This window comes from Ursus maritimus, unplaced genomic scaffold (genome assembly GCF_017311325.1).
Source record: "Ursus maritimus isolate PB19 unplaced genomic scaffold, ASM1731132v1 scaffold_10, whole genome shotgun sequence".
Lineage (NCBI taxonomy): Eukaryota > Metazoa > Chordata > Mammalia > Carnivora > Ursidae > Ursus > Ursus maritimus.
In genome coordinates, this window is record NW_024423344.1 from 16,747,239 (window position 1) to 16,775,050 (window position 27,812).

Consider the following 27,812-nt stretch of genomic DNA (forward strand, 5'->3'; position numbering starts at 1 on the left):
CCCCCCCGTTGCAGGTGGCTACCGCTTTCCAGCGCCCAAACGCGGCTGCTCCCTCCCCCTTCTGTTTATCTTCCGATATCTGTGCGCGGTTTCACAGCTCCCCGCTTCATATCTCAATACTCAGCGCTGGAGATGTTCATTTGTAGAGATCCAGATGTATTTTCCTGCATCTCAGGCTGATTCCGTGGATGTTCAGGCTGGTCTGGTACCTATCCAGCTCGACTCAGGGGACCGGCTGAAAAAGGGGTCCCCTACTACTCCGCCATCTTAACTCCCTCAGCCTTGTTAGTTTGGTGGACACTATTTTAGATGACATACACCCTAACTTGAAATCCTACCACTTGGAAGGCAAATGTTGTTTATAATAACTTAAAATGATCCTGGAGCCCATTCCTTATATAGACTATGAAGAATAGAATGTAGAAAGGAAAAATACATTCATATGCATTTTATCTTATTATAAATAACTTCCATTAGATTCTTTATGCTTCTCTTTCTCCTATTATATCATAATTTCCCTAAGGGAAAATACTATATCCTATTCATTTTTGTAGGATCTTTCAATTAAAATAATGAACTTCCAATGTTAGAAAATAGTGCTGAGACAAACAGTATATTGATTATGGCTTTTATCAATTGTCCATAGTTTACCGAAGTGCACAGTTTACATTACTGTTTATTCTTGGTGTTGTAGATTCTATGACTTTGGACAAATAAATGTATAATGACCTATATCCATCATTATTTATCATACAGATTATTTTCACCACCCTGAAAATCCTCTATACTCCTACTATTCATCCCTGCCCATGCTATCTCCCTGGAAACCACTAATCTTTTTACTTTCTCCATAGTTTTGCTTTTTCCAGAATGTCAGATAGTTGGAATCATATAGTGTGTAGCTCAGTTTCTTCATGTACTTTTTATGAATATATAATAAGAATTTGTCACAATGTTAATCCTCATGAATTTCTTTCTGGAATAATCTTGTTTACCTTATCTCTTTTCCAATGTCATTTGATGGATAAATCTTGACATAAAAAGGAATATTTTAGCTTTTTTGTTCGAGAGTTCTTGAACTAGAAAACAGTTGCTCTTAATGTACATTAAACCAATATCCTCTCTTTATAAAATATTATTTATAATTTTCCTTTTAGCATACTGAAACAAAATTCACAGGTAATTTTGCCAATTTACACACATAATTTAAATGTTATCAATATAATTCTCTGGGTTAAACTTTAATATAAAGAGAAGAAGAGGGAATCTAATTTATAATAAAATAATATGTATTTTAGTTGAAAATGTTTGGGCATAACTACACAGAAAGCGATAATGAAATATAAGATGCTTCTGATATTTAAAATGGATATGTTTAGGATAAATGAAGTCACAAGCCCATCTGTATAAGAAATACAGGAAAATGAAATAACAAGGATGGGGATACACACTAAATAAAAACTGCTACAATAAGTAATACATACTTATTTGTATATAATATGAAAAAAAAGGAAATGATCAATGAATCATTGGTAGCATACCAAGAATAACTGAAACTACAGAACTAAAGTAAATAAGTATAATATTCTTTTTTAAAAAAATATTTTATTTTATTTATTTGACAGAGATAGAGATAGCCAGCGAGAGAGGGAACACAAGCAGGGGGAGTGGGAGAGGAAGAAGCAGGCTCATAGCGGAGGAGCCTCGTGCGGGGCTGGAGCCCATAACACTGGGATCACACCCTGAGCCGAAGGCAGACGCTTAACGACTGTGCCACCCAGGAGCCCCAATAAGTATACTATTCTTGAAACTAAGCTGAGCCTTATTTATAAGTGTAGTGTCAAAATTATTCCCTTATTATTACATAGGACAGAGTAGTGACTCTCTTTGATAACTTTCCTTCTAATTTGAACTCCCACTCAGAAGGCATCCATTTAGTCACTATACTTAAAAGATTATGGAAGACATACCCTTTGATACCCAAGTAGAAATAGAAGATACAGGGGTGCTTGGGTGGCTCTGTTGGTTAAGTGTCTGATTCTTGATTTTGGTTCAGGTCATGGTCTCAGGGTTGTGGGATCAAGCCTGTGTGAGGCTCCATGCTCAATGAGAATTCTGCTTGTCTCTCTCTCTCTCTCTGCTTCCCACCCCCAAATAAATAAAAAAATAACATCTTAAAAAAAGAAAAAAAGAAATAGAGGATACATTGGAAACATAAGCAGCAATACAAGAAGTTGTTAGAAGTTACATAGTAAACCTCTGGGACAGTATCAGAAATAAAAACAATAAGCAACCCAACATAGATTTCTAATTATTGCAAATTTTGTAAACAAAATTTAAAACAATATAAAAATATAAGGTGACTTTAATGTTAAATATTTTTAAGCTGCATTTGCTAATGAAATTCAACAAGATCCCTGTATTTCATGTGCTTTGCTAGTTTAATATTATTTGCCTGATGTCTCTTAAAAGAGATCCAAGTCTGCTTTGATATACACGTAATTGTTTCATTGTTTTACATAAACTGCGCCACTGCTCTGAAATCTTTCCTATCTAGATAATTTCGGTGGGGTGTGATTGTATGTGGGTGTGTGTGTACATGTGGGTGCCTGGGCAACATTTTCAGCATTTTCAACATAAACATTTCCCAAAAGAATTAAAGTATGCATAAGTAATTAATAATGTTGGCTCTTTGATTAGAAATGTATGGCAGCTTTCCCCATTTTGTGAAATATTCCATTGAACAACATGATTATTCCTCAATAAAGTCTTCCAATTTGACTTTGATGGGTAACATGAAGGAAAAAAGCCCCCAAATGTGGAATTATTTTCATAAAAACCTTACTACAATCCAAAAAGAGTGGTGAAAATAGTTTTTTTGTGTGTGTATAAAGGCATATATTTCTGAATTCTAAGGAAAATATTCATAGAGATTGTATTTCAGAGAACCACTTCATTTAGAAAAATCCAGTTTATAATTTTTTCCAATAGCACACTACATGAAAAAGTTTAGGAAAACCTAATTGTTCTGAACTGAGTTGTAGCATTGCTGGATAACCCTTAAGTCCCTACAACATGTTGCATGGAGACAGGGCACATTGACAAATATATATCTGTATATTATTGCTTGTAGTAGTAGTGGTAGTGGTAGTAGTAGGAAGGGTGGAGTTATGAATGAGAATTAGCTGTTTTTATTAGAAATGAGGTGTGGGTAAGAATTATAACATGGAATACAACATTGGGTTCAAAGGATAGAGGAAATTCTTGACTTTTCCCCTCCTCCCCAGCTTTATTGAGATATAATTAATATGTAACATTGTATAAACTTAAGATGTACAAAGTGTTGATTTGATTTCATATACATATGTTGCAAAATGATTATCATCATAGTATTAGCTAACACCTCCATAATGTCACATAATTACCTTTTTTTTTAGTAGTGAGAACATTTAAGATCTACTCTGAAGTGATTCTCTCTCTTTTTTTTTTTTTAAAGATTTTATCCATTTGACAGAGAGAGCAAGCACATAAGCAGGGAGAGCAGCAGGGGGAGAGGGAGAAACAGGCTCTTTGCCGAGCAGGGAGCCCGATGCCGGGCTCGATCCCAGGATCCAGAGATCATGACCTGAGCCAAAGACAGACGCTTACCCGACTGAGCCACCCAGGCACCCCCTGAGAGTGATTTCTTGAACCATCAGTTACTCATGAAACAATTTTTACCATGTTTTTTCCTTGATTCAGAATTTTTCTGGTATGCGTTTAATCTTCATAAATATTTCTAAATGAATTATACAAATTACAGTATTATCATTGTATTGTTTGTAGGGAGTGGGTTAAAGCTATTCCACTGTAGGACAAAAAGTAATTCTCAGTGAAAGATGTGGGCAGGATTTTTTAATCCAGTTGATAGATCAGCAACCTTCTTAGGTGCGTAATTTCCTATAGGTTTGTACCTTTTCATTGCATAGATACATAAAAACCCGAGATTAGGGGAGGTCATGGGGGAAGTGGCTGGCTGCGGTTGAAATAGCCTTCAGTATTAGTAATGCCAAATTTCCACAACTTGTAGCTAATGAAGTTACAGACTATAATCTGAATTGACATAGATCCCTGTTTCCTTCCATATAACTAACACATTTTTTTTCTACAGGAGCACATTAACATGATCTATAATTCCTTCAGCTAATATATGGAAAAATATCTGTTGATTACATATATAAACATGCACAGATATTACAATGGTTAATTTGGACTAGATCGTTTGCTTCTCAATTTATTTAGGTGGAATTAATATACATAAATCCACTGCATGTGAAGTTACTATACCAAAACGATCTAGAAAAGGACGACAGAATCAACTCCAGTTTTTCTCTCTATGTGTGTTGTACACACAGACAGCACAATTCTGATTCAATTGCTTTTTCCTTTGTGTGTAAAGGAGCTATCATGATAGGTTATAAATAGTGGATGCCTAACTTGTACTTTAGATTTTTACTAAACCGGAAGAAAACTGTTAATGTTTTTAAATTATTGGCAAGTAATGTCAAGGGATTTGGAATTTTTAAATATGAAGGAAGTCTTGAGGGAAGATTTAAACAACATTTATTTAAACTAGGAATTACTTAGCTTAACAAAATTGTGAGTAGAAAAAGTTTGTCGTTAGGGAAAAAACCTATTACCTTTATTCTCCCTTTAGAGCTCCCTGCTCTCCCTTTACCCATTTCAATGAAACAGTTCTTTCTTATTTCCTGGATAGCCACCATCATCAAAATCTGTACTCAATTGTACACTAAGGTGTGTCACACTCATAATGGCATAAAGTTTACTTCTTTCCAGAGTGATTGCATGTTAATAAGTGTAGCCAAACTCTGTGGGTTTCTTCTATGAGCTGCGGAAAAAGTAAGAGTAGTTGAAGCCAGCAATTCTAAAAAACTGTCCATGGAACCCAAGTCTTAAGAAATTTTCTTTTTTTTTTTAAGTTTTTATTTAAATTCTACATAGTTAACATATAATGTAATATTGGTTTTAGGAGTAGAATTTAATGATTCATCATTTACATATAACACTCAGTGCTCATCACAAGTGACCTCCTTAATACTTGTCACACATTTAATCCATCCCCCCCGCCCACCTCCCATCCAGCAACCCTCAGTTTGTTCTCTATAGTTAAGAGTCTCTTAAAGGTTTTTTTCTTTCTTTCCCATACGTTTATCTGTTTTGTTTCTTAAATTCCACATATGAGGGAATTCATATGGTATTTTTCTTTCTCTGGCTGACAGCATAATACTTTCTAGCTCCATCCGTGTTATTGCAAATGGCAAGATTTCATTCTTTTTGATGACTATTATTCCATTGCATATATATATGTGTGTATATATATATATATATATATACACACATATATATACCCCCTCTCCTTTATCTATTCCTTAGTTGATGAACATTTGGGCTCTTTCCACGATTTAGCTAATATTGATAATGCTGCTATAACCATTGGGGTGTATGTACCCCTTGGAATTAGTATTTTTTATCCTTTGGGTGATAACCTAGTAGTGCAATTTCTGGGTCATAAGGTAGTTCTATTTTTAATTTTTTGAAGAACCTCCATACTGTTTTCCAGAGTGGCTGCACCAGTTTGTGTTCCCAGCAGTGTAAGAGGGTTTCCCTTTCTCCTCATCCTTGCCAACATCTGTTTCCTGTGTTGTTAATTTTAGCCATTCTGACCAGTGTGAGGTAGTATCTCATCGTGGTTTTGATTTGTATTTCCCTGACGATGAATGATGTTAAGTATCTTTTCATGTGTCTGTTAGCCATTTGTATGTCTTCTTTGGAAAGATGTCTATTCATATCTTCTCCCCATTTCTTAACTGGATTATTTGTTTTTTGGGGTGTTGATTTTGGTAAGTTCTTTATAGATCTTGGATACTAACCCTTTATCAGATATGTCATTTTCAAATATCATTTCCCATTCTGTAGATTGCCTTTTACTTTTATTGATTGTCTCCTTCACTGTGCAGAAGCTTTTTATCTTGAAGAAGTCGCAATAGTTCATTTTTGCTTTTGTTTCCCTTGCCTCAGGAGACATATATAGTAAGAGGTTGCTATAGCTGAGGTCAAAAAGGTTGCTGCTTATGTTCTCCTCTAGGATTTTGATGGTTCCCTGTCTCACAGTAAGGTCTTTCATCCATTTTGAATTTATTTATGTGTATGGTGTGAGAAAGTGGTTCAGTTTCATTCTTTTACATATTGCTGTCCAGTTTTTCCAACACCATTTGTTGAAGGGACTGTATTTTTTCCATCAGATATTCTTTCCTGCTTTGTTGAAGATGAGTTGAACATATACCTGTGGGTCCATTTCTGGGTTTCCTATTCTGTTCCACTGATCTATGTGTCTGTTTTTGTGCCAGTACCACACTGTCTTAATGACTACAACTTTGTAATATAGCTTGAAGTCTGGAATTATAATGCCTCCAGCTTTTCTTTTCTTTTTCAAGATTGCTTTGGCTATTAGGGATCTTCTGTGCTTCCATACAAATTTTGGGATTGTTTGTTCTAGCTCTGTGAAAAATGCTATTGGTATTTTAATAGGGGTTGCATTAAATGTGTAGATTGATTTGGGTAGAATAGACATTTTAACAACATTTGTTCTTCCAATCCATGAGCATGGAATGTTTTTCCATTTCGTTGTGTCCTCTTCAATTTCTTTCATAACTGTTCTATAGTTTTCAAAGTACAGATCTTTTACCTCTTTGGTTAGGTTTATTCCTAGGTACCTTATGGTATTTGGTGCAATTATAAATGGAAATGATTCCTTGATTTCTCTTTCTGCTATTTCATTATTGGTATATAGAAATGCAACAGATTTCTGTATACTGATTTTGTATCCTGCTACTTTGCTGAATTTATGTATTAGTTCTAGCAATTTTGGGGGAGAGTCTTTTGGGTTTTCTACATAGGGTATCATGTCATCTACAAAGAGTGAAAGTCCCACTTCTTCCTTGACTTTTGGATGCTTTTTCTTTCTTTTTGTTGTCTGATTGCTGAGGCTAAGACTTCCCATATTATGTTAAATAACAGTGGTGAGAGTGGACATCCCCGTCTTATTCCTGACCATAAAAGAAAACCTCTCAGTTTTTCCCCCTTGAGGATGGTATTAGCTGTGGGTGTTTCATATATGGCCTTAATGATGTTGCAGTATGTTCGCTCTATCCCCACTTTGTTTAGGGTTTTTATCAAGAGTGGATGGTCGACTTTGTAAAATACTTTTTCTGCATCTATTGAGAGGATCATATGACTCTTTGGGGGGGGGATCATATGGTTCTTATCTTGTCTTTTATTAATGAGATGTATCACATTGATTTATTTGTGAATATTGAACCATCCTTGCAGCCCAGGAATAAATCCTACTTGATCATGGTGAATAATTCTTTCATTCTGTTAGATTTGATTTGCTAGTATCTTGTTGAGAATTTTTGCATCCATGTTCATCCCTTAATTCTCCTTTTTAGTTGGGTCTTTGGTTTTGGAATCAAGGTAATGCTGGCCTCATAGAAAGAGTTTGGAAGTTTTCCTTCTATTTCTTTTTGTTGGAACAATTTCAGAATAGATATTAACTCTTCTTTAAATGTTTGGGAGAATTCCCCTGGGAAGCCATCTGGCCCTGGACTCTTGTTTGTTGGGAGATATTTTGATTACTGATTCAGTTCCTTTGCTGATTATGGGTCTGCTCAAATTTTCTATTTCTTCCTGTTTCAGTTTTGATAGTTCGTATGTTTCTAGGAATTTATCCATTTTTTCCAGGTTGCCTAATTTGTTGGCATATAATTTTTTTCATAATGTTCTTTTATAATTTGTATTTCTGTGGTGTTGGTTGTGATATCTCCTCTCTCATTCATGATCTTATTTGAGTCCTTTCTCTTTTCTTTTTGATAAGTATGGGTAGGGGTTTATCGGTTTTATTAATCCTTTCAAAGAACCAGCTCCTATTTTCATTGATCTGTTCTAATGTGGTTTTTTGTTGTCATTGTTTCTGTATCATTTATTTCCCCTGTGGGGTGCTGTGCTGCTCACTGACATCTACTGGTGCTGATGGGCGAGAGAAAAATGACATTAGCTGACTCTTCATCCCTGGAGAGGAGAGTTTGTGCCTGCTGCTGTTCAGGAAGCCCTCACAGAAGAGTGACCGATCTCCCCTCATTTGTCCCAGGCTTCTCTTATTCCTGCCTTCACCCTGTCTGTATCTGAGTGGTCTGTCCATCCAGCAGTGCAGTACTCCTGTGTTTTATCTCAGGCCCATGGTCAGTGTTTCAAAACTCCAAATTTTAGGGACCTGGCATGGTGTGGACCCACATTGATCCTCTGGGGGAGGGTTTTGCTACTCCCTGGCTGGTGCCAGTTTGTCCCAGAAGGGCAGTTGCATGAATGCACAGGGGCTTTGGGTTTGATGGTACAGCACAGCAAAAAACCAGCATCTAGGTTAGCTGCCCTCAGCAGGCATCTCTGCTTGTATGCTAATGAATTGAGCAACTCAGTGTTGCCCACCAGCTCATTTGTCCCCAGAGAGGCGGTGCCATCTCTCCCAAATGCACTCCAAGAAGGGGAACTGTCTCTTCCAGTGTGAACCAGGGGGTCCTCAGACCACAGTGTCTGCTCCTGGGCCTCTGCCCTCCTTCTCTACAGAACTTCTGTGCCCACCAGCTCCACGTGGCAATGGCGTGGACTTCTAAAAGTTTAGTCTTTGAGCTCTGCTGTTTATAAAATCTTGCAATTATTAGTTCATCTCATTTTCACTGTCAGTGGTTTTGGGGAAGTATTTTTCTTGTGCAATGTCCTGCACTGTGTTCTCACTCTCTGTCTCTTTCTTTCTGTCCTTTCTCCTTCACCTCCACAGCACCAGCAATTCCTTTCTCCCTCAAATTACGTGTTTGCATCTCCTACCTTCCATACATGGCCTCTTTACTCTCTCTAGCTGAGCCGTTTGTTCTCTCAGTCCTCAGACTGATTTCCTGGATATTCAGAATGATTTGGTATTTGTCTAGCTGTGTTCAAGAGATGGGGCAAGCATAGGGTCCTCCTACTACCCTGCCTTCTTAACTCCTTTTGCCAAGCCTACGCAATTTTCTTAAAGAACGTCCCATGGTCAAATGTTTGGGAAGATTATTCCTTTATTGGAAATTCGAAATTCACCTTAGAATAAAGACTGCAAGAAGGTTTGTGAAAAAAGTTCTTTAACCCTGTTTAATACAGCATTTGGCAATTGTGTTTGACCATTAAAGCCAACTGTTAATTGTTCATTTCTATATCATCTATTGATGTTTATCAGAATCATTGGGTCATGGAATGCATTACTAGAAATGCTGATTAGAGGCTTGGTCCATTGTCTCCAAACTCATACCGCATGAGCTGTTTGTCACTATGACATTGCTGAGATAAAAGAGTGTGACCAATGATTTTTTTCCACAGAGGACAGAGAGAAAATTTAAATTTACTAATTTACCAGGAAGAAGACTTTTCTGACAGTGGGCATAATTTATACTTTGAATTCATGATCTGGAGAAGCTCTGAGAACTTTAGAATAAAAGCAATTTTTAATCTTTTTGGGCTAATGTGAAGTGCAACATAGTGTATTGTCCTTATTGCATGAAGTCCAGTAGACATACATGAGAGGTTTTCAAGGTTGTTGCAAAGAGAATTTATTTCACCGTACTTTGTTCTTATTTTTAATACTCAGATGAGTACTATCTTCCCCCTCTGCATTATTTTCACCATAGCATTTACCATCATCTGATATATATATTATTTATTTATTTTATTTATTGTCACTTATTCCTCCCTTAACTGGAATATAATCTTCATAATGACAAGGGACATTTCTTTTATTCATTGTTGTGTCTCCAACATTTAGAATAGTGCCTGGCACATAGAAGGTAATTAAAAATGCTGGCTATATTTGTTAAATGAATAAAGTAAGCTCTGAAGTAGATATTTATCTATATTTAAAGGTTTTGTCAGCACATAGGTAATAGATATATTCATGACAATAGATGAAATCATCTAGGGAAGCTATATGGAATGATATGGTAAAAATTCTTCAGTTGAAACTTTTGAGACTGACCAACATTTACAGGGAGGCAGAGGTAGAAAAGTCCACATTGGCACTGAGAAGGAGAAATGAGGAGATATATGGAGAATGAAAAGAAAATGATGTCTTAGAAATAATTGCCCAGACCATCAAGTAGGAAAATGTGTTGAGACTACAGAGAGATTGGGTATGATAAGCATCTCTCCTCTAAAGAGATCTCTAAAGAGATTTTAATCATCAAATTTTCTAAGATGCATTCTATATCTAATTTCATACGATTTGTACTAGAGAAATTTTTTCAGCAGCTCTTATAACATTGTAATTATAAAGAATTTCTTATAGTTATGTTATAGTATACCTTTTAAAAAATATAAAGTGTTCTTGATTTCAGAGAACAACCAACATGTGATTGAGCCTACCTTTGGTGAGTGACTTTGGAAGTGAGAGATTAATTTTTGACATCTCTCTAGTTATAGAGTAATTGAGGGGGGGGTATATGAAAAGTGGAGCAGTAGTCTCAACTCTGTATAATCTCAAATCATGAGATATTCTCCTGGGGCCAATTCAGATCCTGTATCTGGTACCAGGATACAGGTCATTTCCGTTGTCATTTCTGTTGTCTTGTGAGGTGGGTCCTATATGTAATGATGACAGATGTCGGTTTTTAATAATGCAGTGGGAGTTGACTTTTCTTGACCACTTGTGCAGGGCATGTCAAACCTATTTAAGGAAACTGTTAGACCCATTGCTACTTAATTTGTAATATATTAATGAATTGGGGTATTAAAAATTTATTATGGATATTATTATTTTCTTTCTGGATAATGTTTATACATCTAGATTTCTTTAGTAGTTAGAATAGTGCAGTGAAATTATGCTTGGCACTATATTTAGATTGAAAGTGTGGTAGTCTTTTAAGCTGAACAGAGAGGATTCTAGGAATATATATTTCTGGTGATCTTTACAAATACTCAATCTCTGTCTTTATAACCAATGGCAGCATGCACGTTTTAGGAGTTGACTTTTACATTCTCCAATGATTGAATTCGGGTGAAATTCTAGCTTACTACTTTGTACTTCAGAATTATAGATGAGAAAAGAAAGATTGAGAGCCTGTAAAACCAACCACCTTTGGCTCCATGTACTATTTCTCTGTAGCTGTATAAATGTGTTATATCAATTATAAATAATTTAATAAATGTTAGTTAATCTAATTACAAAATTCATGTGGTTTTTAAAAAACAAGTATCAGAATATGACACAAAATACAAATCCCTTTCTGCTATTGTACTTTACAAAGACCGAGCTGAACTTTAATTCTGTAAAAGGAAAATACCTTTGCTTAAAAGTTATTTTTATTAATTGTGGGTATTTTAATCTGAAATTTGACACAAGCAGCATCTTAGTATACTGCAAAGAGCATTAGACTTTCAGTTAGGATTCCTAGATTCTAACCTCTGTCCTGTCATTTATTATGTATTTTCCCATTGACAATATCTGGGTCTCTGTTTCTATGATTTCCTTTTTATTCATCTATATCTTTAGTGTTTTATGATTATGAGTTATATCGGTTGAGTGAAAAGGAAACATGTGTCCAAGTTTGGATTATGTATACATTTGGATAATCTGTTGAAATTGCTTCAGATTTTTAAGAAAGATGAATTAGAGATTTTACTTTTCTTTTAATTCCAGAGAACCCTCATAGAATAAAAGATGGTCAACTTCTGTGTCAGAGAATGTAAATTTTGTTCCACTAACAGCCCAATTCTTCTGACATGTGTTTTGTTTTTGCTGTTGAGGGGCCTTTTGAAGTTTCTTGGAAAGAACTCTCACGCTCTATGGAGAGACAAGCCAGGACAAGCAAAGTTAGTAAGAAGAATGTGGCACATGTGCTTAAGGCTGCTCGTGCTCTTTGTCATTTCTTGTAAAAGACTGGTGAAGCTTTAGTTGGTGGGGAGTGGAGCCTGAGGTTCGTCTGTTCATGGAAACATTAAGCCTAGACTAAAGAATTGCTGTCATTTTAGCTAATACCTCATTTTGTATACTTTAAAATTACAAATGGTTCTTAATCATTTTTACAATCATTTTTATGACTTCTCTGTATTGGGAAATACTGGAGAAAATAAGAATAATTTGAATTCTAGATTTTTGGGCACTCTTGTAAATTTCTAGGTGTTTTTTTGTTTGGTATTTTTAAAATTACTTAATTGGAAAGAAGATCAAGAGAAAATAACGTTTCAAAAACATTTGCAGTTCTTGATTTATGAGTCAGAAATGAGTAAGGCTAGGAATAGGTTTGTTTGATGTGCAAAAATCTATTTTAACATTACATGAAAAAAACCCCAGCTCTTTGATGTTGGATATCAGGAGTCTCACTAAATATTTTTTGTTGAATTAGATAAGACCATTATAGGCTCTGGACTCTAGTTCTCGGGCTAGTTTGTATGTGGGTATAAACATATCCTTTTTCTTTTGAAACTTTTGGAGAATACTTTCCAGATACAGTTTTTATTCATTTTAGACACTGAAAATATTAAATGTCTATTTTATACTAAGATCTGTGAGAGCAGACTTGAAGAAGAAAAGTGAACTCTTGAATAAAGTTGCCTTGAAGGAACTCACAATCTAATTGGGCAGCAATATTAAGCAAAGAGTCAACTCTACAAAATAGTGTTAAATTGTGGGCTATAGGAATTCTAAAATATGGGAATACAACTAAAACTCTGCTACAACTTCCTTTTAATTTATTTCCATTGTTGGAACATGCAATATCCCATATAGCTACATTTTTAAATAATTGAAATTTACCACTTTGATATTTTAATTTAAATTATGTTCATGAAGTTTTAATAAAATATATAACATAATCTCTTTCTAAATAAAAATCTTCCCTTGATGTATATTAGGATCATCATTAAGGACATAGATTCTTTGAGCTAGAAATAAACTTGGAGATGATCTGGTCTACTCTTTTTATTAGTTATGGAAACTGAATCTCAGAGAGTTTTCCAAGGGAGAACAATAGGGGCTAGAATCAGATTTGCCAAGTCTTGGGATTTTATTATTGTATCATATTGTGATTTTGATATTATCTTCTGGGGTCTCTGATGTATGTAGAGCTCATTTTCCCCCACGGTAAGTGATTCTAGACTGTTATGCTTTTATAATTTTTCTCTTTGTGATTAATTGTTTTATTACAGTTTTCTCCACCATCAGCCCAACATCAGTAATGTTTTAGGACTGCAATGTGACTGCTTTAAATATGGAAGTGGGTTCTAGTTGTCTTCAAAATAAAGCCAATAAGTACTATGAACAAAGGTGATGCATTTTATTCCATGGATTTGGGGAAAGTTTGGGCACATGGCTTCCTGTTTTCCTCTCCACTTCAACTCCTACCTTCATTCTGGGTGACTTTTAATCAGCCATGCTGATGATGGAGCCAAACTCTGGGTTCCCAGTTCTAATAGTTCGTGCTCCTTCACTTCAGCCACCTTCTTGACATTAACCTCAACAACCTGAACCCATTTTCCTTCTTTGTCTGTGGTAAGCAACTTTTAATCAGTCCATCTGTCTCCTTTAAGTCTCTATGAGAAAATTATTGGAAAGTTTAATAGGTCTAAGTTTTGTGCTGCCTTAAATTCAAAGTCTCTAAATTCATATGGTATTTCAATACTATCCAGAATTCTTCTGTATTTTCCTAGATAACTGTCTCTTGTTTTCTACAGCTTTCAAAATTCTCCCCCTTTCAAACATGTTTTTCTTTTTTTTTTTTTTAAGATTTTATTTATTTATGTGTCAGAGGGAGAGAGAGAGAGAGCACAAGCACAGGGAGCGGCAGGCAGAGGGAGAAGCAGACAGGGGAGAAGCCCCCACTGAGCAAGGAGCCTGATGCGGGACTTGATCCCAGGACCCAACTGAGCCACCCACGCGTCCCTCGAACATGTTTTTCTCTTACTTTTGCTCTTACTGTCAATGAGTGGTCTTGCCTCACAAAAAAAGAAGTCTTCAAGTAAGGGTACCCTTAAATTCCTATCACTAACCCTAAAATATAGTAGCATTTGCAGCCTTGTTTCCTTTTTCTCTTTGATTACAGTATGTAGTGTGAGCTAGGGATCTAATTTTATTTCAATTTTTCCATATGAATAATTATTCCACTATCTTGTATCAATTAAGTCATTTCCCTCAGTTTTTCTTTTTGTTTAAAATGTCATTAGTCAATGTCAATCTATATCTATATCTGTATTATATATTAGTATGCATATATATGTATATATACTAATTTGTAGATACATACATACATACATACATATTTTCCTTTTAGGCTTGGTCTGTTTCTGATTCTCTATCTGGTTAATCAGTCTATTTTCTCTCACAGTATTCATCACAGAGTTCAATTACTACAGCTTTTTTTGCAAGTCTTGATATCTGGAAGGGCCTGAGCTCCTATACTTTTCTTCAAAATGATCTTATCTATTATTGGGGCTTTCCTCAATGTAATTTTTAGAATCATATTGGTGATTTACCTAAAAATAACTTTTGGGGATTTTTATTTGAATAGCACTGAATTTATATATTAACTTGGGAGAGAACTAAAATCTTTATAACATTAAATCTTCTAGTCTACAAATATGGTATATCTCTCTATTTAGTTAGGTCTTCTTTTATCTCCTGTAATAACACTTCATGTTTTTCTCCATAGGAGTTTTTACAATATTTTAAGGATTTCTCTTGAGTGTCTTATAGGTTTTGAGGCTATTTGAATAAGAATTTTCCTACCAGGGTGATCTTTCAAAAAAAATATATCTGCTCAAAGCAAAATAGCTGCCTAAAGTCCTTCAATGGATTCTTGTTGTTCTTAATTAGTATCAATATTTAGACTCTAACAATGAAACAAATGTTTCTCATAAACTGGTTCTTGTTTTTCTTCTAGCTTCACCTTTCATGCCAGCCTAATAATTTTCTTTAAATTCTAGCCACATACCTTTTTTTCTTAGTCCCTCATGCCTACTGAATCATTGACAAGTACTGTCAACTCTGTATCCAAAACTTTGTATTGCAAGTCTGGTCACATTTTGTCATTTCCACTGTTTTCATTCTAAACCAAGCCAACATTATCTGTGTCTTGGCTGATTATATATCCTTCAGTTGATTTTCTTATTTTTATCCTTACCTCCCTATAATCCATTTCCTACATAATAGTCAGAGTAATATTGGAAAAATATAAATCAGATTATATACCTCCTTTGCTATAAACCCTCTGGTAGGAAATAAAATTTAAGAAATTTACTCTGCCTGGCATAGCTCTGTAGGATTTGATTTCTGACTACATGTCCACTTTATTGTAGATCTCAACTCTTGGTCATACATTCCAGCCCTGGCCCGTTCTTTGTTCCTCAAACAAGTCAAGCCTTTGTAGTTTTTTACTATTTCTTCTGCCTCAAATGTACTTTGACCCACCAAAATGTAAACAGTAGAGCAGAGGCCTTTTCTCTCTTCCCCATGACTCTATTCCCAGCCATGTAAGGGTTCAATAAATATTTTTGAAAAAAATAAATGACTGCATTCCTTTTTGATTCCTCAAATGCATCGGTTTCTTTTTAGCTCATCTCATTATTTCTCTTTGCCTAAAACAACATCTTTCTCTGCTTTTCTCTCACAATCTTTCCCACCTTTTCCTAGAAACATTATCATCTAAATATTAGTTTAGTTTCATCCCTTGGACGGCTTTCCAAGATCCCTACCCTGCTATCTTTGTCAAGGAGTGATGGGAATAGGAGTCACTGCTCTGTACTTCTGGATACTCTGCGGGTACTCTTATATCATTATCTCTTCTGCTGGACTATAAACCCCATGTGGCAGGGGTTGCTTTTCCCCACTGTATGTGCAGCATCTAGCACGTATCTTGCTTATGTTATAATTTCTCAACAAATGTCTGATGAATTAGCAAAAGAGTAAATGAATGACTAAATCTGATTTCAATTCCCAGAGGCCCTTTTATTTTCATTTCTTTCTCTTTTCTATCTTCCAAAATAATATTAGTATCTGAAAAATAACCTCTAGAGAGCAGATTGCTGTATTTCATTTGCAGTGTCTTTTATCTAGGAATCCCAGAGAAGTTCAGAAATCTTATCTGTACAATGTCTATTTTTCTGACTTTGTAGTTTAACCATCCCTAGTGAAGATAGATAAGAAAGTGTTGTTGATGGGAAAAAATAATATTTCTATGGAATTAAAGTTATAATTTCTACAATTATTTTTTTAAGCCACACTGAGACCATTAATGACTCCAGAATGTCCTGACTTAGGGACAATGAAACCATTTGGATTATCAAGCAATTCTGTTATAGTGAATATTCTGCAGTTTTGTTTTGTTTTTATTTATTTGACAGAAAGAGACAGCCAGTGAGAGAGGGAACACAAGCAGGGGGAGTGGGAGAGGAAGAAGCAGGCTCCTAGCGGAGAAGCCTGATGTGGGGCTCCATCCCAGAATGCTGGGATCACGCCCTGAGCCAAAGGCTGACACTTAACGACTGCGCTACCCAGGCGCCCCATACAGTTTTGACTCTACAAATGTTCTGAATTTGATATCTTTCCTCTATCACCAGAAGATTGTCTCTGAATGATTCTTGCCACTTTTCTTGCACCTTTGCCTTTCTGGTTTATTTTCTCTTGGTTCTCTGAATGCCTGTGCTTTTTTTCATCTGTTGAACAGTGGTTTAGACCTGGATGCAAGCCTTATGTTTGCATGTTACTTTCCCTTTTTTCTGATATCCAAGATCTGGACCCAGCCAGTTACTTCCCAGTTCCCCAAGATGCAACAAATTTTCCAGAAGAAAAAATATTGAGAAATCTAAATTTATAGAAATAATAGTTTCTTAATTGTTACTTATATAGGATTGGTTAGAAATTAATGGTTTTTAAAAATGTAAGTAATAATCCCTGTTTAAAAGTGGTTTCACAAAATGAATCATGCTTATTTTTGAGATTTGAATAATAAAATATTATTGAAATGACTCTATAGATCAATTTTAGCAGTTAAAAAATTAGGATTATCCAAAAGGATGACTTAACAATTAGAAAGATACTAAAACCCTACCTTTGTGTGAGAAAAACTTCATTAACCAACTTTGTACAAAATCAAGCAAAATTTAATTTGTGATAATTATGACAATGATAAACCACTTTGGTACCTATTTATACTAATGAAAAGTTTAGTTCAACTAGAGTTTCGCTTACTTGGCTTTCTCAAATATGGCATACCGAAGTTATTTTTTACCTTGGCTTCAGATAAAATGGTTCCTTCTAGTTTTCAGGAGGAAACCTTTGCCAGGAAACAGATTTCACTGTCCAACTTCTAATGAGTTACTATGATCAGTGAGCCTATTTTTCTTTAGCTTAGGTAATATTTTACCAGCAACATTTAAAAAGCATAAAATATGTTTAAGTTAACTCTCCTCCATGTAATCAGACCTAATAAATTTAGCTCATGATATAAACTAGTTTAATTTAAGAATAATTTCAAAACAAGCTTTGCATTTTAAAAATTGCCTAGATGTCAAACATGCACAGGTACTCAATTTTTCAGCTAGGGTCAAGTAAAGCAACAAGAGTAGATACATTTTATCTGACACAAAATAATGCTAAGTAGTAGTTATCATTATCATTAATTACTATTATTATTATTATTATTATTAAATGGGTTTGTCTTCCAGTTGACTGTGGGTATTGAAAAGTTTAGGGATTTCATCTTGCTAAGTACCAGCACAATTAATCATTGGATATAAAATCTTGCAAAACTGTGCGTATGGTTGAAACACTGCAACAACTCTATAGGTCAGAGCTGGGAAGAAATGTAAAATGTTGAGGGAGAATAGAAATTTTGAATGGCTGTTTCTACAGAGGCTGGGGGAAAAATAATTTATTTAGAACATGAATATAGATAGACTTGGGTAGATATTTTTTAAAGGTGGAAACCCCCAGTATCCTGGGGAGTAATTAACCCTGTTATTCCTTTCCACTGCTTTTGTTTGTGACTGTGTGAAGACAATTTTGAAGATATTGAACTTCAGCATAAATTGCTATATCTTCCTTTACCAATACTCTGAATCCCGCCTCCTGCTGTTTCAGAGGGACATTGCTTTATGGATCATTGTTTCTGTTTTCTAAACCTTCAACATCTTTGTTTCTATAAGTTCTTCCCCCAGGTCATGGGCATACTCAAAGTGCTCTCTTCTAAAAACCAAAACTCCAAATTTCCAAATCCCGCTCTGTTTTTTTCTGCTCCTTTTTACCTTCGATGTAGCTCTTTCTTTTATTTCTTTCTTCCAAGTCCAAATATGTCTTATTTATTTTTCTTGTCTTAATGCATTAGCTAGGATTTCCAGTATGATGTTGAATAGGAGTGGCGAGAAGGGACATTCTTGAATTGCTCTTGAGCTGTAGTTGTTTTTTTTTTTTAAGATTTTATTTATTTATTGGACAGAGAGCAAGAGAGAAAGAGAGCACAAGCAGGGGGAGTGTCAGGCAGAGGGAGAGGGAGAAGCAGGCTTCGCACTGAGCAGGGAGCCAGATGTGGGACTCGATTCCAGGACTCTGGGATCATGACCTGAGCTGAAGGCAAATGCTTAACTAGCTGAGCCACCCAGGAGCACCTAAACTGTAGTTTTAAAATAGATGTTCTTTATCAAGTTAAGGAAGTTCCCTTCTAATCCTAGTTTGCTAAGAGTTTTTATCATGAGTGTTGGATTTTGTCAAATGATTTTTCCTCATCTATTGATAGAATCATATAATTTTTTCTTCTTTAGCCTGTTGATGTGATGGATTACATCAGCTGATTTTCGAATATTGAGACAGTCTTGCCTACTGTACTTGGAATAAATCCCACTTGGTCATGTGTAATTTTTTAAAATATATATGTTGTTGGATTTGATTTGCTAATATTTTGTTGAGATTTTATGCATTTATGCTCAGTGGAGATATTGGTTTGTAGTTTACCTTAGTGTAATGCCTTCACTACTGATATTAGGTTAGTGATATTAGGGTAACTCATAGAATGAGTTAGGAAGTACTCCCTTGGCCTCTATTTTGTGGAAGAGATTGTAGAGAATTGGTGTAGCTTTCTCATTGAGTGTTTGGTAGAATTCACATGTGATTCCATCAGGCCTAATACTTTTTGTTTTGAGATGTTATTAATTCTTGATTCACTTTCTTTAATAGATATGGGCCCATTTAGATTGTCTAGTTATCCCTGTATAAAGCTCGGTAGATTTTGTCTTTCAGGGATTTCGTATCTTTCATTGAGGTTGTTCAATTTGTGGGCATAAATTTGTGCATAATGTTCCTTTACTTTTTTTTTAATGTCCGTGAGATCTGACATTATGTCCCTCTTTTTGATATTAGTAATTTGTGTCTTCTTTTTTGTTAGTTAACCTTGCTAGAGGTTTATCAATATTATTCATCTTTTCAAAGAAGCCACTTTTGGTTTTGTTGACCTCTATTGGTTTTTTGTTTTCAATGTCATTGATTTCTGTTCTAACTTTTTAAAAAAGATTTTATTTATTTATTTTAGAGAGAGAGAGAGCACGTGTGTATACATTATTGCTATTATTTTGGGGGAAAAAACCCTACTATCAGATCAATTAAGAATAAGAAAAAGAAAAGATTTATTTTGCTTTCATTTATTCCTTAAGATTCTACTTTTCTTTACATAAGTCCAAGTTTCTGACCTATATAATTTCTTTTTCTTTTTGAAGAACTTCTTTTAACATCTTTTACAAGACAGATCTACTGGTGAAAAAAAAACTCTTGATTTTTGTTTGAGAAAGTTTTTGCTCCTCCTTCACTTTTAAAGAATGGTTTCACTGAACAGAACATTTTTGTTAGTGATTTTCCCACTGACACTTTAAATATTTCACTTCAGTCTTTTCTTGTTTGCATGAAGAAAAATGTGATGTAATTTTATCCCCCCCCCCACCACCAGCTGATTTGAACATTTTCTCTTTGTCTTTGATTTTCTGCAGCTTGAATGTGATACCTAAGCATACTTTTTTTGTTTGGTTGGTTTGGGTTTGGGAGGTTTGTTTTGTTGGTATTTATCCTCGTTTGTGTTCTCTGAGCTTCCTGAATTTGTGGTTTTGATGTTTATCATTAATTTTTAAAAATTCTCAGCCATTATTACATCAAACATTCCCTTTCTTCCTTTCTCATCCCCCCCTTCTTCTGGTACTCCAATTATGTATGTATTTTATCATTTGTAATTGTCCCACACTTCTTTGATATGGTGTTCTAATTTTTCTCTTGGATTTTCAGTTTTAGAAATTGCTATTAACATTTTTTCAAGCTCACTGGTTCTTTTCTTGTTTGGGTGTTGTCTGTTGATGAAGCTATCAAAGTCATTCTTTATTTGCATTATGATATTTTTTATTCCTAACATTTCCCTTTAATTCATTCTCAGAGTTTTCATCTTTCTGCTTACATTATCCATCTGATGTTGCATGTTATCTACTTTTTACATTAAAGTCCTTAGCATGTCAATTATTGTTGTTTTAAATCTCTAATCTGATAATTCCAACATCTCTATCATATCTGAATCTGATTCTGATGCTTGCTCTGTAACTTCAAACTGTGTTTTTTGTCTTTTAGTATGCCTTGTAATTTTTGTGAAAAATGAACATGACATGCTAAGTAAAAGGAACTGAAGTAAATAGGCCTTTAGGGTGAAGTTTTGTTTTTCTGGCTAAGAGTTATGCTGTGATTACTGTTTGCTATATCTGTAGGTGTCAGGGGCTAAAATTTCCTCTAGTATTCTTGTTGTTGTCTTCTCTGTTATCTTTGGGTCCCCCTTCTTCAATAAGGTGCTCTTCTTTCCATTGCAATCCCCTGTTATTATACAGGAGTCCTGCTGTAGTGAGGTATGAGGGGGGGATTGTTTTTTGGAACTATGATTAGGTCCTAACATGTTAGTGATCCTGTACCCCCAGGCTGTGACCTACACAAGTGCTTCTCAGTTTTTTTCCACCCTAAGTGAGATAAGAAGACTATATGGGGCTGGAATTGAGTATTTCCCTTTCCCTGGATCAGTTAGGCTCTGATAAAATCCCAGTCTGTTAGGCTTTAGTAAAATAATTCTGCTTAAGGACAGGCCTTGCTAAGTGACTGTTCTGGACTTATTTCAAAACAGTTATTTCTTTATTCCCCTGCTGGAAGCATGTGAGGATTTTTCTCTGACCTCAACTGAGAGTATCTGGTAGTGTACCTGGGGGGGCAAATTCATGAAATCGTGTGGCTCCTCACCTCAATTCCAGGAACTCCTGGAGAATTTAACTGTCAGGCTTGTGCACATTCAACTTTCAGCAATTCATCAATTACACTTTAAATTTGCTTACCCTAGTACTGGTTCCTGCTGAGATTTCTGCTTCTAGATTTCTACTCTGATATTATGATTCTCTGTATCTGCCTGTATGCCTTTTCAATTTTGGGGGCAGTGGCTTGCCTTATGACCACACTTCTTTGACATATCTAAGAAGAGCTCTTGATTTGCAGTTTGTTAGCTTTTTTTTTTTTAATTGTTGTGGAGATGGGAGTGATGACTTCCATGCTTCTTACATGCTGATTGACGCTTCCCTTCTCTTAAGCACCAATGCTTATTGAAAAAGTGTTCTATACTTAATTTCCCATTTATCAGCTCCTAGATATCCAGATGTTGCCCTCAAAATCCAGTGATGTGGCTTTTAATGAGGTGACTAATAAACTTCAAATTGCATCTCCATCCCTTTTAATTGTTCCTCTCTAGACCAAGCATCCATCCTCTCAGATCTAGACTATTAAGATTACTTTAATTGGTCTCTTCATTTACAAACTAGCCCACTGCAATCCATTTTCCATGTAGTAGTTAGAATGATCTTTTAAATATATAATAATGAAATATTTCAACTCTCTGTCCTTCTGGGCACATGGAATAGTAGTACAGAGCTTTTTCAAACAGTTGACCTTAGATGTAATCATGTGACTTGCCAATGATTTGCAATATGTAAATGGAAACTTAGAGACAGTGTGTATTATTATTTACTGCTATGTAAGAAATTATCCCAGAACTTAGACAAATGTGGTTTTTTGTCTCACAGCTTCTTTGGGTCATAAACCTAGGAATTGCTTAGCTGGTTGGTTCTGGCTTAGTCTGTAAGACTCTGCAATTCTGCTCGATAGAACACAAACTAAAATATTGAAAGAAAGTTTCCACGGACTTTTTAAAGGACAGCTGGCACACATCTTTTGTTTCTGTTTTCTTTTTTGCTTCCTCTCTCTTGTGCTTGTGATAGTTAGAACTTGAGCAGCCACCTTGGTCTGTGAGGATAAGGGCCATATCGTAGGGGTGATTGAATAGTTAGTTGAAAGGATTCTGAGTCCCTAAAGTTTATTGAAGCCAGAAACCAATCTGCTTACCTCTGGACTTCTTTTAGATGAGAGAAAGGGACAAATTTCTATCTTGCTTTAAGTCACTGTTGTATTGTGCTGTTAACACTGTAATGGCTTCCCTCTGTGCTCAGAATAAAATTGAAATTCCTTACTATGACCAATAAACTCTCAATGATCTGGCCTCCAAACAAATTCCCAACCTCTTTCACCCTTGTTTCCTCTGCATCATCAACACTGACCTGCTCTTTTGGTCTCTTACAATATCATTGCAAGCTAATCTGGGAAGTTAATAATAATCCATTAGCTAGCTCATTGCTTCTCAACCTTTTTGAACTCATACTTCCTATGAATAAATGTAGAAGGTGCAAGCCCCACTTTACTCTTTCAGTTTTTAGTATTTTTCTAAGGGACAAAGATTTGGCTTTAATTCCTATAGTTAGTATTATTGAAACAAAAGTATTTTAGTCATCTTTCAAATTTAACAATGTTCTGGTATTTCTATTATGTCAGTGAAGATATGGATTATTATAAAAGACCAACACATATAGCTCCTATAAATTCCCAGTTTATCTTAGCTGAGAATACTGAATTTAATAGAAATGAAATGACATTAAGCAGGAGCAAACACAGCCAAGTATCTTGGTCTTTGATTTCTAAATGGTGACAATTTCTACAATGTCCTGCTACAATTGAGAAAGAAATCTAAATGTTACACTGCCATTGTCTGACTTTATCATATGAAACAAGCCTGACTTATATTGTTTTTGCCTGGATATAAACTTTTCCCCCCTGTATATATTATAGACAAAACATTTAAAAAGTTTTAACTTTATGTAGCAATATGTCAGGGGACTTGATTAGACTTGAAACATATCCAATAACTGATTTATAGGAATTTTTTACAATGTAATTATTGTTACTGCGTGGTGATACAGTGGGAATGGGTATTAATTATTTTTTGAAACATTTGTCACTATTAATTCCTAATCAAGGTCATTGAATGACAGAAAGCAGAACTTCTTTAATTTTTTTGCTGTGCATACAATTTATGCAATTAATTATAGATCAAATAACTGTGTTGTTTTGGGAGTCCAATTAGACTATTTCACTTGGTAGATGAGTTGCAGGAAAGATAATTAGAACAAACAAGGATGGCACATATTTTTTTGTGCCATATTCTCTGCATTTTTCAGGAATATAAAGTGCACATCATTTTATAGATTGTAGAATGGATGACATTCATGTTCTAAAAGAAAAATAATAAGGCTTGAAAAACATCAATATGAATTTTCTTTTTTTTATTATGTTATGTTAGTCACCGTACAGTACATCATTAGTTTTTGTGTAGTGTTCCATGATTCATTGTTTGTGTATAACACCCAGTGCTCCATGCAATATGTGTCCTCCTTAATACCCATCACTGGCCTATCCCAGTCCCCCACCCCACCCTCCTCCCCTCTGAAGCCCTCAGTTTGTTTCCCAGAGTCTGTAGTCTCTTGTGGTTCATTCCCCCTTCTGTTTACCCCCCCTTCATTCTTCCCTTCCTTCTCCTAATGGTCTCCCTGCTATTTCTTATGTTCCATAATTGAGTGAAACCATATGATAATTGTCTTTCTCTGCTTGACTTATTTCACTTAGCATAATCTCCTCCAGTCCTGTCCATGTTGCTGCAAATGTTGGGTAATCGTTCTTTCTGATGGCTGAGTAATATTCCATTGTATATATGGACCACATCTTTTATCCATTCGTCTGTTGAAGGGCATCTTGGCTCCTTCCACAATTTAGCTATTGTGGACAATGCTGCTATGAACATTGGGGTGCATATGGCCCTTCTCTTCACTACTTCTGTATCTTTGGGATAAATACCCAGTAGTACAATTGCTGGATCATAGGTTAGCTCTATTTTTAACTGTTTGAGGGACCTCCACACTATTTTCCAAAGTGGCTGTACCAACTTGCATTCCCACCAAGAGTGTGAGAGGGTTCCCCTTTCTCCACATCCTCTCCAACGTTTGTTGTTTCTTGCCTTGTCAATTTTTGCCATTCTAACTGGTGTAAGATGGTATCTCAAGGTGGTTTTGATTTGAATTTCCCTGATGGCTAATGATTTTGAACATTTCTTCATGTGTCTGTTAGCCATTTGTATGTCATCATTGGAAAAGTGTCTGTTCATATCTTCTACCCATTTTTTTATTTGATTATTTGTTTCTTGTGTATTGAGTTTGAGAAGTTCTCTATAGATCTTGGATACCAGTCTTTTATCTGTAGTGTCATTTGCAAATATCTTCTCCCATTTCGTGGGCTGCCTCTTAGTTTTTTTGACTGTTTCCTTGGCTTGCAGAAGCTTTTTATCTCGATGAAGTCCCACAACTTCATTTTTTCTTTTGTTTCTCTTGCCTTTGGAGATGTGTCATGAAAGAAGTTGCTGTGGCCGATGTCAAAGAGGTTACAGCCTATGTTCTCCTCTATGATTTTGATGGATTCCTGTCTCACATTGAGGTCTTTCATCCATTTGGAGTTTATCTTTGTGTATGGTGTGAGAGAGTGGTCAAGTTTCATTCTTTTGCATATAGCCGTCCAGTTTTCCCAGCACCATTTATTGAGGAGACTGTCTTTTTTCCACTGTATGTTTTTTCCTTCTTTATCAAAGATTAGTTGTCCAAAGAGCTGAGGATCCACTTCTGGGTTCTCTATTCTGGTCCATTGGTCTATGTGTCTGTTTTTGTGCCAGTACCATGCTGTCTTTGTGATCACACCTTTGTAGTACAGCTCAAAATCTGGCATTATGATGCCCCAGCTTAGTTTTTCCTTTTCAACAGTTCCTTGGCAATTCGGGGCCTTTTCTGGTTCCACACAAATTTAAGGACTATTTGTTCCAGTTCTTTGAAAAATGTCCTTGGTATTTTGATCGGGATGGCATTGAAAGTGTAGATTGCTCTGGGTAGCATGGACATTTTAACTATGTTAATTCTTCTGATCCATGAGCATGGAGTATTTTTCCATCTTTTTGTGTCTTCCTCAATATCTTTCAACAGTGATCTGTAGTTTCTAGAATATAGATCCTTTACCTCTCTGGTTAAGTTAATTCCATGGTAACGTATGGTTTTTGGTGCTATTGTAAATGGGATGGATTCCCTAATTTCTCTTTCTTCAGTCTCATTATTCGTGTATATGAATGCAACTGATTTCTGAGCATTGATTTTGTATCCCGCCACATTACTGAATTGCTCTATAACTTCTAATATTTTGGGCGTGGATTCTTTTGGGTTTTCCATATAGAGTATCATGTCATCTGCAAAGAGAGACAGTTTGACTTCTTCTTTGCCAATTTGGATAACTTTTATCCCTTTTTGTTGTCTGATTGCTGTTGCAAGGACTTCTAGTACTATGTTGAATAATAGTGGAGAGAGTGGGCATCCTTGTCGTGTTCCTGATCTTAAGGGAAAGGCTTCCAGCTTTTCCCCATTGAGAATGATATTTGCTGTAGGCTTTCCATAGATGGTTTTTATGAGACTGAGGAATGTACCCTCTATCCCTACACTCTGAAGGGTTTTAATCAGGAAAGGAGGCTGTATTTTGTCAAATGCTTTTTCTGCATCTATTGAGAGAATCATATGATTTTTGAATTTTTTTGTCTGGATAAAATCTAAGACACTGATAGATTTGCGAATGTTGAACCACCTTTGCATCCCAGGGATGAATCCCACTTGGTCATGATGGATAATCCTTTTAATGTACTGTTGGATTCTATTAGCCAGGATCTTGTTGAGGATTTTGGCGTTCATATTCATTAGGAAAACTGGTCTGTGATTCTCTTTTTTGATGGGGTCTTTGCCTGGTTTGGGGATCCAGGTAATACTGGCCTCATAGAATGAGGTTGGTAGTATTCCTTCTGTTTCTATTTTTTGAAACAGCTTCAGGAGAATAGGTATTATTTCTCTTTGTATGTTGGGAGAATTCCCTGGGTAATCCATCAGGGCCTGGAATCTTGTTTTGGGGGAAGTTTTTGATCACTGCTTCAATCTCTTCATAATTAATTGGCCTGTTTAAATAATCAATGTCTTCCTGTTTCAGACTTGGTAGTTTATAGGTTTCCAGGAAGGCATCCATTTCTTCCAGGTTGTTTAATTTATTGATATATAGTTGTTGATAATAGTTTCTAATGATTCTTCCTATTTCTTTGGTGTTGGTCATGATCTCTCCCCTTTCATTCATAATTTTATTAATTTGGTGTTTTCTCTATTCTTTTTTATAAGTCTGGCCAGTGGCTTATTGATCTTATTTATTTTTTCAAAGAACCAGCTTCTAGTTTTGTTTATCTGCTCTACTGTGCTCCTGTTTTCTAATTCATTGATCTCTGCTCTAATCTGGATCAACTGCCTTCCCTTGTGTGGGTTAGGCCTGTTCTTCTGTTCCAGCTCCAGCTTCTTGAGGTGAGAATATAAAAACTGCATTTTAGATTTTTCTATTCTTTTGAGTAAGGCTTGGATGGCTATGTATTTTCCCCTTAGGACTGCCTTTGCAGTGTCCCATAGGTTTTGGACTGATTTGTTTTCGTTCTCATTGGTTTCCATAAATTGCTTAAGCTCATCTTTAATTCCCTGGTTTACCCAATCATTCTTAAGCAGGATGGTTCTTAGTTTCCAAGTGTTTGAGTTTTTTCCAAATTTTTCCTTGTGTTTGAGTTCCAGTTTCAAGGCATTATGGTCTGAGAATATGCAGGGAATAATCTCAGTGTTTTGGTATCAGTTGAAACCTGTTTTGTGACCCAGTATATGGTCTATTCTGGAGAAAGTTCCATGTGCATTTGAAAAGAATGAGTATTCTGTTGTTCTGGGGTGTAGTGTTCTGTGTATATCTATGAGGTCCATCTCGTCCAGTATGTCATTCAAAGCTCTTGTTTCTTTGTTGATTTTCTGCTTAGATGATCTGTCTATTGCTGAGAGTGGAGTGTTAAGGTCCCCTACTATTAACGTATTTTTATCTATATGTCTCTTTATTCTGATTAAGAGTTGGCTTGTGTATCTAGCTGCTCCACTGTTGGTGCATAGATGTTTATAATTGTCATATCCACTTGTTTGATACGTCCTTTAAGAATAATATAATGTCCTTCTGTATCTCTAACTACAGTCTTTAGCTTAAAATTAAATCTGTCTGATATGAGAATTGCTACCCCAGCTTTCTTTTGAGGTCCATTGGCATGAAAAATGGTTTTCCATCCCTTCACTTTCAGTCTGGATGTATCTTTAATTTCAAAATGAGTCTCTTGTAGACAGCATATGGATGGCTCATGTCTTTTTACCCAATCTGCAACCCT